Below are 13,664 nucleotides of genomic sequence, written 5' to 3'. Positions count from 1 at the left end.
AAAGGACAAAAAGCTATATAGAGAAAAAGAAAGTACATGGTCACCTGAGTCTTCTTAGTGTGATCATTAAGGCCAGAGTCAAGAGCAAGTCTATAGTTGGTATGGCCACAAAAATAACAAACCAAATAAAGCAAAGGGCCTAGTTTATGCTCTAAATGAAGGATTGGGTGTGATCTTGTCTAAGTAATTTGCTCTTTCTAATTTCTTTGTGTTAGTTTCAGTGCCAGAATAAGAATAAGCATGAACACAAACACACACATGCACACACATCCACATATGGTCTTTATTGATTTCTTTCCTTATACAAGTTACAACTGGCTTTTAATGCTGTGCTTGTATTTACATATGCATTCTTTTTCTTTTCATTCTGCATTTTCAAAATTATGTGGAAATATTCTTCCATCTCTATATGCATACACTTTTATAAAAAGGCAATTAAAGTTCTTAATTTTTACATGCAAAATAATCAAATTCAGTAAGTTGGGCTTATTATAAATATTCTACTATCTTTAATTTTTTAAACATACTTACAGAAATTATAAAATTATTTATTACTTTGGTTATTTAGACAGACTTTTTCTCAATAGAGTATACAATACCAGTCTTAGTTTAAAAGATGATTTCTAACTAATTTTTATATTTTCTCATATCAAACAAAAGAGCATATTATAACTGGAAATGAATTAAACAATATTCTCACAATAGAAACAATTTTATAAATAGACATACATTTTGAGAGAAAATATTCAGCCAATATGAAATGAATAATCTAATGAAATAGATATTCCCATCAACACTTTGAAATCATCTCAAAAACAAACTGGTTAATTGATGGGATGGATTTACTCTGTTTAACTTTGATACTGTAAATCATACAAAATATAAGGAAAATTATCTGTTAAATTTAGGATTGTACTCCCCTTGTATTTTGTACTTATAATTTGACTTCAAGAACACTGGCTGCTTTTATTGAATTACAGCTCATACTGTTTGAAAATAAACCCATGACCATGTTTTAAGTATCTTGGAAGCAAAATTTTAATTTTGTTGCCAACATTCTGCTATTCCATTTGTTATCAGAATCTATTATTTTCTGTTTTAATATACATGAAAGATGTCAGAAGCAACTCTAATAGTAGTACTGAAATTGGCTAATTAGAAATTATTTTTGAGGTCTGATAGATGTCTTAAAAGACTGGAGAAATTGGGAACAACTGGACCTAAGAACAGATTTTCCTATCTCACCAACTAACGATAAAACAAAATCAGAAGACTTGTCACACTTTGGTCTGTGCAAAAGCCAAGTCGCGATCTACAGATGGACTGGCTGACAGATGACCGGCTGATAGAACCATGACCAGGCACTATGCATCTTGGGACCAACAAGAAAGCCCTAGTCTAGGGTATGTTCTACGACCTGCACAACAACCATGATCTCTAATTCCAGAGATCTGACTGAGGCAATTGCAACTGAATGGGTCTTCTGGAAACATAACGAAAGAGGATATCCCAGGCTCCATCCGAGGTTCAGCGCAAGGGCCAAAACCACCAACCACAAAAGACAGATTAAAATGACACTGAGGAAATAGAACTTCTAGAACCACAAAGAAAGACTACATCATGAGATTCACTCCCTGACTGGTGCAGGGACCAAGATCTCTAGATACAGAGGTCTGATTTTATCACCCAGGACGGAGCAGATGTCTTCAATACACCACAAAAGCACCAAGGGGAAAGTAAATGAATTTGAAAGGAGCCTATAGTTAATCCCATGACAATATACTCCAAGGGTGGAGCAACCCTGTATCTCTTAGGTCAAGGGAATTCTCTTTTCGAATGACCCCAACATTTACGTGCCTATGCAGGAGGGGGGAAAAAAAGAGAAAGAGACAAAAAGCACAAAATAATCTTTTTTTTAATCTAGTTTTTGTCAATTTCTTTGTTTTGGTGTGGATATTGAAGTAGTTGTCCACTTTTTATTTATATATTTACTTTTCTTCTTTTCTCTTCTTCCTTTTTGCACTCTGTCATGTTTTTTTATCTCAAGACCATGGCAATTATGTGGTGCATATCTTTATTGCTGCAGTGCTCACTGGATATTTTATTTGATACTTCTTTTTGAACTATTGTGGTGTTTCACCTTCTTTTTTCCCTTTCATCTCTCAAACCGAGGATGAGAGCATCTAGAAGGACTCTGCCCATTGTTGGTGTAATTGCTTTTTACCCCATTGTATTACTTTCTCTTCCTCAAACAAAACCACATAACATGAACTATCTAGTCCTGCCTCCCAATTAGAGGGGGAAGTAATGGAGGTACCAAGACTAAAAAGTTATAAGATCAATAAGTAGTAAACTAGACACAGAGGGGACCTCATTCTAACAACCCCTGGGGTGAGGGTGGAGGATATGGCAGGCAGGATGGGAACGGAGGTGGAGAGAGGACAATATCATGATGGGAATTCCCTGATTCAATGTTAATATGTACCTAAAATTTTACTGTGAATGATATGTAAGCCACTATGATTAAAATAAAAATTATATTAAAAATTTATTTAGAGTAATAACACCCCACCACTCCCTAAAATCAAAAAAAATTTTTGAAAAATGCAAAAATAGCAAGATTCACTTCACTTAACTTCAAATTATACTATAAATTTGTAACAATCAAACGAGTATGGTATTAAAATAAAGACATACTCTCAGAAACTGGTGAAATAACTGAGTCCAAAGAAAGAGTTCCAGGGTTTAAGAACAATTAATATTAGATAAATGAGCAAAAATTAATGAAGAGATCGGGAAAGTTTCTTCAACAAATGACATTAGAATTACTATTTGATCACATGCAAATAAATGAATTCAGACACCTTTCTAACACCTCACACAACAGGAAAATATCAAAATGAATTAAATGAGTTCAAATCTATAAATTATATTGAGAAAAATATAGTTATCTTCTTCAGATACAGATATTGTATTTATATTACAGAGAATTCAATCACAGCAATTGATTCTGTTTTGATAAAGCATATACTTCCCAGGTATTTTCAACAGAATTTTGGTTTTATCTTTTTTATTCATTGTGACTGAGAAGAGTCACTTTTAAAAAGTTTTAAATTTGGGGGCCGGTGAGGTGGCGCTAAAGGTAAGATATCTGCCTTGCAAACAGTAGCCAAGGAAAGACTGCCGTTAGATCCCCTGGTGTCCCATATGGTCCCCCCAAGTCAGGGGCAATTTCTGAGTGGTTAGCCAGAAGTAACCCCTGAGCATGAAAAGGGTTGCCCCCCCCAAAAAAAGTTTCAAATTTGGATGGGAAAGTGGATAGTTAGCTTTTGTTGTTTCTTTAGTAGAAGTAAACATGATAATGCAAATTTGGTAAAAAGAGTTGATAAAGGTCTTTAAAAATTATACCAAATAAGAGAAGATTTCAATTGTTTAAAGATTAAATTAAAAATAGAAGACATAGAAAACCCATTGACTTAGAAACATAAGACTATGCAGAGTTTTGTTTTTATTTTTTAAATAATCTTCATTTGAATTTTCTGTGAAAATATAAGATGTATATAAGGAAGAATTTCATAGTAAAAAGTGCTATTCAACATGGCATAGATTTTTATTCTATTTTCATTTGTTGGGGGGGATAGTACTATTGATTTCTGTGTGCGTAGATCACTTTTGGCAGTACTTGAGGGACCATGTGAGTGCTAGGTATTGGACCAGAATCATCTGTGTATGAGACAAATGATTTAATCCCTATACTATCTCTCTGGTCCAGAATAAATTTTCTTATAATAAAGAACACTCATGCCTTTAGTGTGTAAAAAATTCAGAACTGTTTACATCAGACATTGTAGAAGAAGTCCTTGTGTTAATTCAGTAAGTAAACAAATTCATTCCTAAATTTTCCAACATATTTATCATAGGATTCTAAAATCTCCTACATATTTCAATCTCTTTAAATATATTTTTACCTACCTAAAAAATTGTTACTCAAACATTATAACAAATTAGTAGGCAGATTCTAAAAATTAGCATTCCTTTTACTCTCAAACAACTGATAATTTATCAGACCTTAATCAATTTCTAAAAAATTATCTTTTACAAGTGTTTGAAAAAATAGAAAAGGTGACATATTTAAAATAACCATTGTTTGATTATAATCTGACCACTGAATATACTCCAAAATTATACTGTTGCTCTCATAACTCATCGAATATAGTTTGTAATAACAATCATCTTCTCAAATTGGTCATTACCAAAGTTAATGACCTGTTTATTAGAACATCAACCTTGGCTTTGCCTCAGTCTCTTAATTAACACATCTGTCATTTACTACTAGTAGATAAGAATTTCTGTGTAGAGGACAGCTACAGTAATGATGGCACCATTAAAGCGACATCTCTGTACATTTGGATGGATCATCAAATTTGCATTGGCCTATCATAGACAGGATCCTGTGAAGCTCTAAATAGTTTTGGCAGCTCAAAATGGTGAAATCTCATCAGCAAATAGAACAGTGTTAGCCTCCTTTGTGGAACATTTACATGGAAAATTATTTATCATCACTGTTGAAAGGTGTAATTCTGCAAAACCATTTGTATCTGTACAATTTGTACTGTATCTTTATGAGCTGAGCTACCCTTAACTATACTGGAAAACAAACCTGTGCAAACCAGAAGCATATCTCTAGATACCCAATTTCTCCTGCCATACCAATTTATTCATTCATTCAACTAATAGTGATCAATTGCATTGGCCTATATACTTTAGCAATTTAATAACATATGACATTTCCAAGTAAAATAAGCATTAAAATGTTTCTCTATAAAGAATCCAAATGAGGTGTTATTGCTTTCTTAAAACATAATGAAAGATACGGTTTATACTTATTCATTTGAAAATAAGTCAAATTGAAATACATTTTAAATAAAAGTAAAGAAAAACTAGTAAAGATAATTTAATACATAAAAGACTAGACAATACAGGTCAATTTGAGTGTTTTATCAAAATCTTGGGCATCCTGATTCTATTCCTAGGAACAGTCTAGAATCAGGAACGTTTTTGGATAATGCTTAAAAAGTATACTTGTTGCACGGGCGCATTTGCGCCCACTCGGTTCTGAAAAATATTATTACTAGCAAAAAAACCAGAGGGTCCAATATACATAAGGGAGGGGTTTCCCTCCTCCACTTGCCCCCCAGTGCCCGAGTTGCCAGGGCTGGCCCTGAAGTCCCACCTGGCATGGGGGTCCTATTCTCCTGGACCAAGTGTTCAGTCCAGGAGATCTGTGGCCCGCTGTCTGACCAGCGACCCTGACATTCCCGAAAAAAAGAGGGACGGCTTTCCTGGCATGTGTGCTCTGCTGGGTCCAACTGCGAGTTCCCTCTCTGTGTCTCTCCTACCTCCTCATACCCAAACCCGGAACCATTATCTTCCCCTTATTCAACCCTCCTAATTCTCAGTTCCTAATTGGGTAGACACCAAGACTGACCTTCTGCCCCAACACCACCATCCAGCTCCTCATTGAAAGACACCCTCTCGGTCCCCGGCTCATGCCTCTACAAAAAACTACAACCAACACGCCTGTTGACTCATGCTTGGTGGCCCCTCATGCCCCCATCAAACTATGGACTGTTGCATGATACCAGAATCAGCTTCAGCAAAACCCCTAGTTCAAGGACAATATAGGGTTCCGTAATGCCGCAAAACATGTCTCAAACTCAACTATCACCTGCTGTCTTCAAATACCCTTGTTTTCTTTTTAAAACATAAAAGGGTCACATGTATCTCTTTTGTATATCTCAGATGTATTCTCTTAACATCTATAACTCTTTTCGAATATCCTCATATAGTGACAATTTTGCCCACTAGATTAGTTATTTGATTGTTTGATTTTCCCCTTGTGAGATCTGTTTTATAAGCAATACTGGTATAAGAGTAACTCTCTATAGATTTCACGTTTATACCAAGTTACGGGAAATGTTGGATTTTATTCATCGGCCCCCATTGGCATTGCTTCTCTTTTGCATAGACACATTAAAATGGGAAAATAATACATATGCAAACAAGTTCTTATCTAATAGAGATGGGAACACAAATTTGGTAATGTAATTAGGCCTTTTACCCTGAACATTGGCATAATGATTTGGCTCAGGCCTCAGAAGAATGGGCATCGCCCACACACACCTGAACAATGGGTACCATCTATGGAAACAACCACAATTGTCTTTAACATTACCAGGATCCAAGCCTCTACCAGAGAAGACCTACCACTGCCTTGGCATTGACTTATACCAAAGAGTGCTCCCAACACCCAGGCGACTCAGCAACAGTCTGCATGCAGAGCAGATCGCTCTGCATTTAATGATATGCTGAAACTAGAGGATGTTCCACATCAGCCTGACATCGATGAAAGAAATGCACAGAATCCAGAGTCTTTAAATATAAGAGTCTGATACCAACAATAGCTAAAGTGTGAAAAAGTTTCACCGGGTCCTTGAGAATGAGTGGAGTTGGATAGACTGGTAGGCCTGAAACCCAGAGTCTGTCTTATGCCAATAAACTTCTGGGGTGAGGCCTTTTTGTAATCAGGTCAAGGATTTTTTTTTTCCATTTTCTCCATTTTTCTGGACCTATGCAAACATTGGCGATTGCCGCTATCACACCTTTACTATATTTTTTTACTCTTATCCTTTAAGGAAAAAAAATACAACTTACTGAACTTAAAAACAAATTACTGTAGTAGAATGCCTGTCTCGAATACAGGCAGGGGATAGGAAGGGGGGAGGGGGTAATGTTGCACTGGTGAAGGGGGGTGTTCTGGTTATGACTGTAACCCAAATATGATCATGTTACTTAAATAAAAAATATATTTAAAAATAAGATAATGTAAGATCACATTTTTGTTTTTTAAAGTAAATTGAAAACTAAACTAATGTTTATTAATATATAATATTAAAAGCAAAATTTTCTTAACAATTGTATGATAATTTTTATCAATTATTTGAAAATGTAAATTACCCAAAACGAATGTAATAACAGCTTTCTTTCTAGAGATTCTTAAAAATTATTTAGGATATATTTTAACTATGACTGCAAACCTGATATAATAAAGTGACTCTACAAAGTGAAATAAACCATGTTTATGTGTCTCTTAATATATGAATTCTATGAATTTGTGAAATATATAAGATCATAAAATACTTTGGGGTGGATTTGGGTCACAGACAATGATACTCAATCCTTATTCCTGGCTGTGTTTTCATTCATCACTCTTGGTGGGGCGCAAGAGACCAAGTTTGTGAGCTGGAACTCAAATCAGCATCGGATATATGCAAGGAAATTGCCTCACACTCTGTACCATCTCTTCAGTCTCCATAAATATTATGGTAAATTTCTTGTGAATATTAAAAATAAAAACAAAGCAAATAAACCAATCTATTAATTTGGCTCCTTTAAAATCTGTTATATTAATTCTCTATAAGTAAATTACAAAGATGCAAGTTTTCTATCTGACAATTGTCTTTGAGACAGAACTCAAAAATAAAGATTTTGACAATTAGAAGTAAAAAGTACAGGCATAAAGTCTATACTGCAAGCTCTGTATATTAAAACATGAATATTATAATTCACAGAACTATAAATACTTGCCTAGAGGTGCATACATAATCCCTGCCTTCTTTCCAAATTATTATTGTCTATTCTTTTCTTAGTCTTCTTTCTTCCCTTGAAAATGTTACCTATTTTACTATGACTAAATGCTCCATTTTGCAGTTTTGATTACTTTTCTTTTTTTCTTTATTAAGCTCTTTACTCAAATTTTACTTCTTGAGGATTTTTTCATGGACCTAATTAAATTATTTCATCTTATTACATATTCCTTGCATGTTTATTTTTTGTATCTTCTTAGAATATAAATCCTTTGATAAAAAGCCTTTGGTATCTCAGAACACTATTATATTCTTCATGTCAAGAATTAAGTTCTGCATCAATTAAAACAAACATACGTAGGTATCAAAATGTACATTAGTAAACTAAGTAAATAAGTAACTGATTTTAGTATTTACAAGATAACATATGTTCAATAAGTTTAAATTAAATTTAGTTGGGCATAAATACTAATTAAATACTAATTGTTTAAAATGGAATATACATATATATAATAGGAAAATCATTTTTTCAACCTAATGAAAAAAATTACTGTAGTTTAGATTTTTTTTCTAAATCACATTTCTAAATAAAATCACAGAGAGTTCTATAATTGTAATCAGTATGATACCTAGTCTGTTAACATGATATTATGATGTTATAATATTCCTGGTTTTTGAGGTACCACTGTAATGCAAAAACATATTAAATATTGATGATTTTTGAAGGTATAAAGGTTACACTTTAGTAAAGTAAAATTTATTCAGTCTTAAAAGTCTGGTTGGATTATAAATTTTGAAATTATTAAAATATTTATACATATGTATTATATCCTTATGTGTAGTTCAGAAGTTCCATTAGACTCAAGGTTTTTACTGCCAAATTTGAAACCTTTGTTTTCAAGCTAGGCAAAAGAAACTATTCCGTTTATTTGTTTTTAATAGTCCTCTTGCACATAGTAACCATATATCCATGCTTGTCTAAGGAAGATATATTTGTATATGTGGTATTTATGTATATATATGTATATTTATGGTAATTAGTAGTATTACCACTTTTTTTAGTAAAAAATTATACTTGAGTGCTAAACTATAGAATCATCTGAATTTTGTACAGAAAGTTGATGACTGATCTTTTGGTACAGTGAAGATCTATAACTTCTGACTCTTCTTTTAATAATTTTTATTTTGACCATATTGGCTTACATATATTTAACAGTAGTATTTTAGTCACATATTAACATTGAATCAGGAAAATTTCCATCACTAAATTTGCCCTCCCTTACCCCCGTTCCCATCGTGCATCCCATATCCCCCATCTTCATCCCCTGGGCTGCTAGAATAAGTGGTCCCCTTTGTGTCTAGCTTACTACTTACTGATCATGTATCTGGTTGGTCCTGGTACCCTCCCTTACTTCAGTCTCTTTTTAAACTAGAAAGTAGATTTTGATTTAAAATCAGTTGTAATTTTAAAAAAACAAGAGACAGCACAGCAGACATTGATTGCTGTCTTGGCCTCATTATGTTGATAAGGGCATTTGTGAATATTGTCTATGTTAAGGTAATAAACGCCCCAGGTAGAAGGTTAATGACACATTTAGCAGCAGTGGGGTGCTGGACATTTTTTTTACAGAAAACCAGTTCAAGCTGGTAAACCTTATGTCTTGTCCATGTAGAACAAAACAACAACAAAAGAAAACATGTATCTACAAACTGAGTATAATTCAAGAAAAGGTTAGCAGCATGGAGTAAATCCAGCAATTTGCTCACTACATTGTTTTGTCATGAATAATTTTAAAATGTTGTCATGCCATTTTTAGCAACAATTTTAGTAATCTTTGGACCTCCTGCTAATCTGAGCCTTATTGCTTACTGACATAAAAACAACATTTTGACAACTTAGATACTAGTGAGTCATTTTCTACATCCACCAGCAAATGAGAAAGACAAGACATTATTTTTTGTCTGATTATTACTTCCATAGTTAATATAAGAAACACATACAAAGGCCTTTTAGTTGCTTTCTCAAAAAGTGGCATTATGCTAAAACTATCAACTATCAAAGGAAATGCACTCCTATCTAAAAAAACTGATTGAAAATTTCTCAGTAGGGTCTATTGAATTCAATTTAGCATTAGGACATATTTTTACTATGACAAATGAGAATGCCAATAATTTAAATTTTTGAGTGATTAGCTTTGCATTCATAGTCATTTGATTAGTAAAAAACATCACTGGACATGATCCACAGTAAAAACAGTTTGGAGATTATTGTTTGAAACATTATATTAGAAGAGATAAAGATAAAGGATAACATAAAACATTGACATCTATCTAAAGAAGAAACTCATAATAGGACTCAAAGAGCAAATGAGTCAAGGACCTTGAGACTCTAGAATACCACTTTGGGAATGCTTATGCCACTCCTAAAATAAATAGAATAACAAATAAAATAGAGTTCAAAAAAAGTTTTCATATGTTTCTGCTTTTAAATTCTCCTTAAGACTAATTCCACTAAAATATTCAGAATACTTTTTATTTGGTTTTTCTGGCCACACCTAGAGTGCTCAGGGGTTACTCCTGACTCTGAGCTCAGAAATCACTCCTGGCAGGCGATGGGAACTATATGAGATGCTGGGTATCAAACCTGAGTCAGAATCGTGTCAGCCACTTGCAAAGTAAATATCCTACTTCTGTTCTATTGTTCTGGCCCCACATTCAAAATTTTTCAATAAATAACATCAGAATACTTTTACAAAAGAAAATAGGTACAATGATACTAATAATTTATTTACAGCACCATATTTTAATATTACTACTAATAAATATTGCCAACCAATGAGAATTTTTTCTTTTAAATATGACCCTAAATAGCATGTGTGTTATATTATGGAATTTAATTTTGCAAGCTATTTTATTCTAAGGTTCTCAGAATTAATAAATGATATTATATTACAGTATAATAATGGGCTAGGTTGGAGATTCGTGTCTGTTTGGTTTCTGGAAAGTTGAATAAACACCATTCCAAGGCAGTTCCATTTGTATTAAACATTAAATAAACTTAAATTAAATCACTCAGGTATTCTGCATACTTTAAATTTTTATTTGTTAGATTTATGAACTGTCAAAAGTCATTATATATAAAAATAAAATTAGAATGTTACAAGTTCTATAGCTACAATTTTGATTTTGTTTTGCTTTGGGCCACAACCAGCAGCGTTCAGGAGTTACTCCTGGCTCTGAGCTCAGAAATTGCTCCAGGGGCCAGAGCAGTGGCACAAGTAATAGGGCATCTGCCTTGCACACGCTAATCTGGGATGGACCACAGCAGGGGTCTTCAAACTATAGCCCGCGGGCCACATGCGGCCCCGCAGAGGAGTCTGATCTGGCCCACCAGCAGTGAGCGCTGTTTGGTTGCCAAGACACCTGCCAGCATATACACTCAGTGTCACGGTTTCTCAGGGATGACCGCCTCCGCCCACAGTATGTTGTGCTGGGAGGGTGGGCGTGAGGGCGGTGTTGAGAGGGACACTGATGTGCCCTTGTGCCTGGCGCTTGGCTTGCGCATTGCTGATGACGTCACTGGAGGGCGCCAGATGCCTCGTGGCAGGGAGTACCACATGTGGGTGACTATATGATGTAAAAAGGTGCCTGCTCCACCCCCAGGCAATGTGGTGTCTGTGTGTTGTGCCTGCCTGTCAGTGAGGTTTTCCTCTACTCCCTCCACTGCCAAAGGTCAGTCAAAAGTGCCATAGAAATAAATTTTTGCCAGATGGGGGGTTCTGCCTGATTGGGCTATGGGTGACTCATATGAAAATTCCCCTTTGGGGGTGGTGAGGCGTTCAGTGCTGAATTCAAAGTTAGGGGGTGGGCAGTGGTTGGGAGGTTAGGGGTTTGGTGCTGAGTTGCCCATATGGAAAATTAGGGGTTCTATGCTGACGCATTTTAAAGGGGTTACATTGACAATTTTATATGCATTTTGCAATTCCTTTTCAGTGTTCACATGCTGATTCTGAACATATCAATTTGGGCATTATATAGGAAGATATAACTGAACTATCAGGGACTGAGCTGGTCTGCTTAGAAAAGCCTGCAAGGGGTAAGTGTTCACATCAGGGACTAATGGGGGTTCATACACTGTATGTATATATACACACATATTTGTATTTCACTAATATCAGTTTGGAATCCCTAGGAAACAATGATGTCAAGAAAAAGAAAAATTGATGGCGAGTGTAGGATATTCAAAGAACAGTGGACTTACGATTACTTTTTCATGCAGTACAAAGAAAAAGCTGTGTGTCTGATATGCCAGAATATAGTTGCTGTGTTCAAAGAATACAATTTTGATGTCACTATCAAACTCAACATAAATATATTATTTGGTTGGAGAAGTGAGAAAAGAAAATATTACAACTGAAACATACACTGACGACTCAGAAAAATACTTTTGTGAAGCAGAAGCAGTTAAATACTTCCTCACTGCGGGCAAGTTTTCAAGTTGCCAAGCTAATAGCGCACAATGGCAAACCATTTGTGGAGGGAGAATTTGTTAAAGAATGCCTTATTTCTGTTGCCAAAGAGATGTGTCCAGAGAAGGCCGATATATTTAGTACAGTGAACCTTTCAGGAGTTACAATGACACGAAGGATTGAAGAAATGGGAGAAAATTTGCTGCACCATTTGCAAAACTGCAAAGAAACTTTGCTATTTTTCCTTGGCACTCGACGAAAGCAATGATGTTCGTGATTCTGCCCAACTTCTCATTTATATACGTGGGACAAATGAGTATTTTGAAGTCACAGAAGAGCTTGCTGCACTGCAAAGTATCAAAGGTACAACCACAGGAGTGGATATAGTTGAAAAGGTTTGCCAAACAGTGAATGGTTTGGAGCTGGACTGGGTTACACTAGTCAGTGTGACAACTGATGGTGCTCCTAGCATGGTGGGGTCTAAGAGAGGAGTAATTGCTCACTTTACACAAGAGATGGACAAACATAACCATCCTCATCCAATTGCCATACACTGCCTCATCCACCAACAAGCGCTGTGTTGTAAAACACTGAAGTGGGACTCTGTTATGAAAATTGTGGTATCTTGTGTTAATTACATTAGAACTCATGCACTAAACTGTTGAATTAAATAATTGATGATGGTGCTGGATGGTGGTGGATGGCGATGGATTTCTCTCTCTGCCATCCCAGGCCACGTGGCTCAGCAACCCCATCCAGCTGGCGGGTTCCAGGCCCAGGTGAAAGGCGGCAACAAACTCATCCAGAGACAGGCATTAGGAAGCATCATCTTTATTCATGCCCTGACCACCACAGGTGTGTGGCCTATCTCCTAACCTTTCAAGCATTTGGCCATTCTAGGCTACCCTGCGTCTTAACCCTTTCAGCCATCTTCCCTTTGGCCTCCATCCTGGTCCAAGACCAAAAGAGGCAGTGACCCAGAAGCCAGAGAGCTCAGCAGGGCCGAAAGGGCCGAGACCCCTCATCCCCAGGCTCCAGGGTTTATCTATCTATTCCAAGACCACTCCCCGGAATGGGAGGGGTCTTGCAGGTAAGGTTACACCTAATATCTGGTTCCCAAGACCCCTCCCAGAAATAGGTGGGTCTTAGGTATCTACACCAAATCCAGGGTCTCAGATAGGTACACCAACACTAAACCACAAACAATTTCAGGAATTTCTATCTGAGTAAATGTTGCCCATGAAGATGTTCTGTACCACACAGAAGTCCATTGGCTGAGTAGAGGGAGAGTTTTGAAACGTTTCTATGACTTACTTCCACAGATTACAGCTTTTCTACTTTCAAAAAACCAAGAAGTACCAGAGCTCAATGATGCAGAATGGAAATGGCACCTTGCCTTTCTGACAGATGTAACAGAGCTACTCAACAGTTTCAATCTGCAACTTCAAGGCAAGGGGAAGCTCATCTGTGATATGGCATCGCATGTGAAAGCATTTGAAGTAAAATCAGGCCTTCTCGTTAAACAAGTACAGGAGGAAAACTTCAGTCA

The sequence above is a fragment of the Suncus etruscus genome, chromosome 16 (genome assembly GCF_024139225.1).
Source record: "Suncus etruscus isolate mSunEtr1 chromosome 16, mSunEtr1.pri.cur, whole genome shotgun sequence".
Taxonomy (NCBI): domain Eukaryota; kingdom Metazoa; phylum Chordata; class Mammalia; order Eulipotyphla; family Soricidae; genus Suncus; species Suncus etruscus.
Note: the sequence above shows the minus strand (reverse complement) of the source record.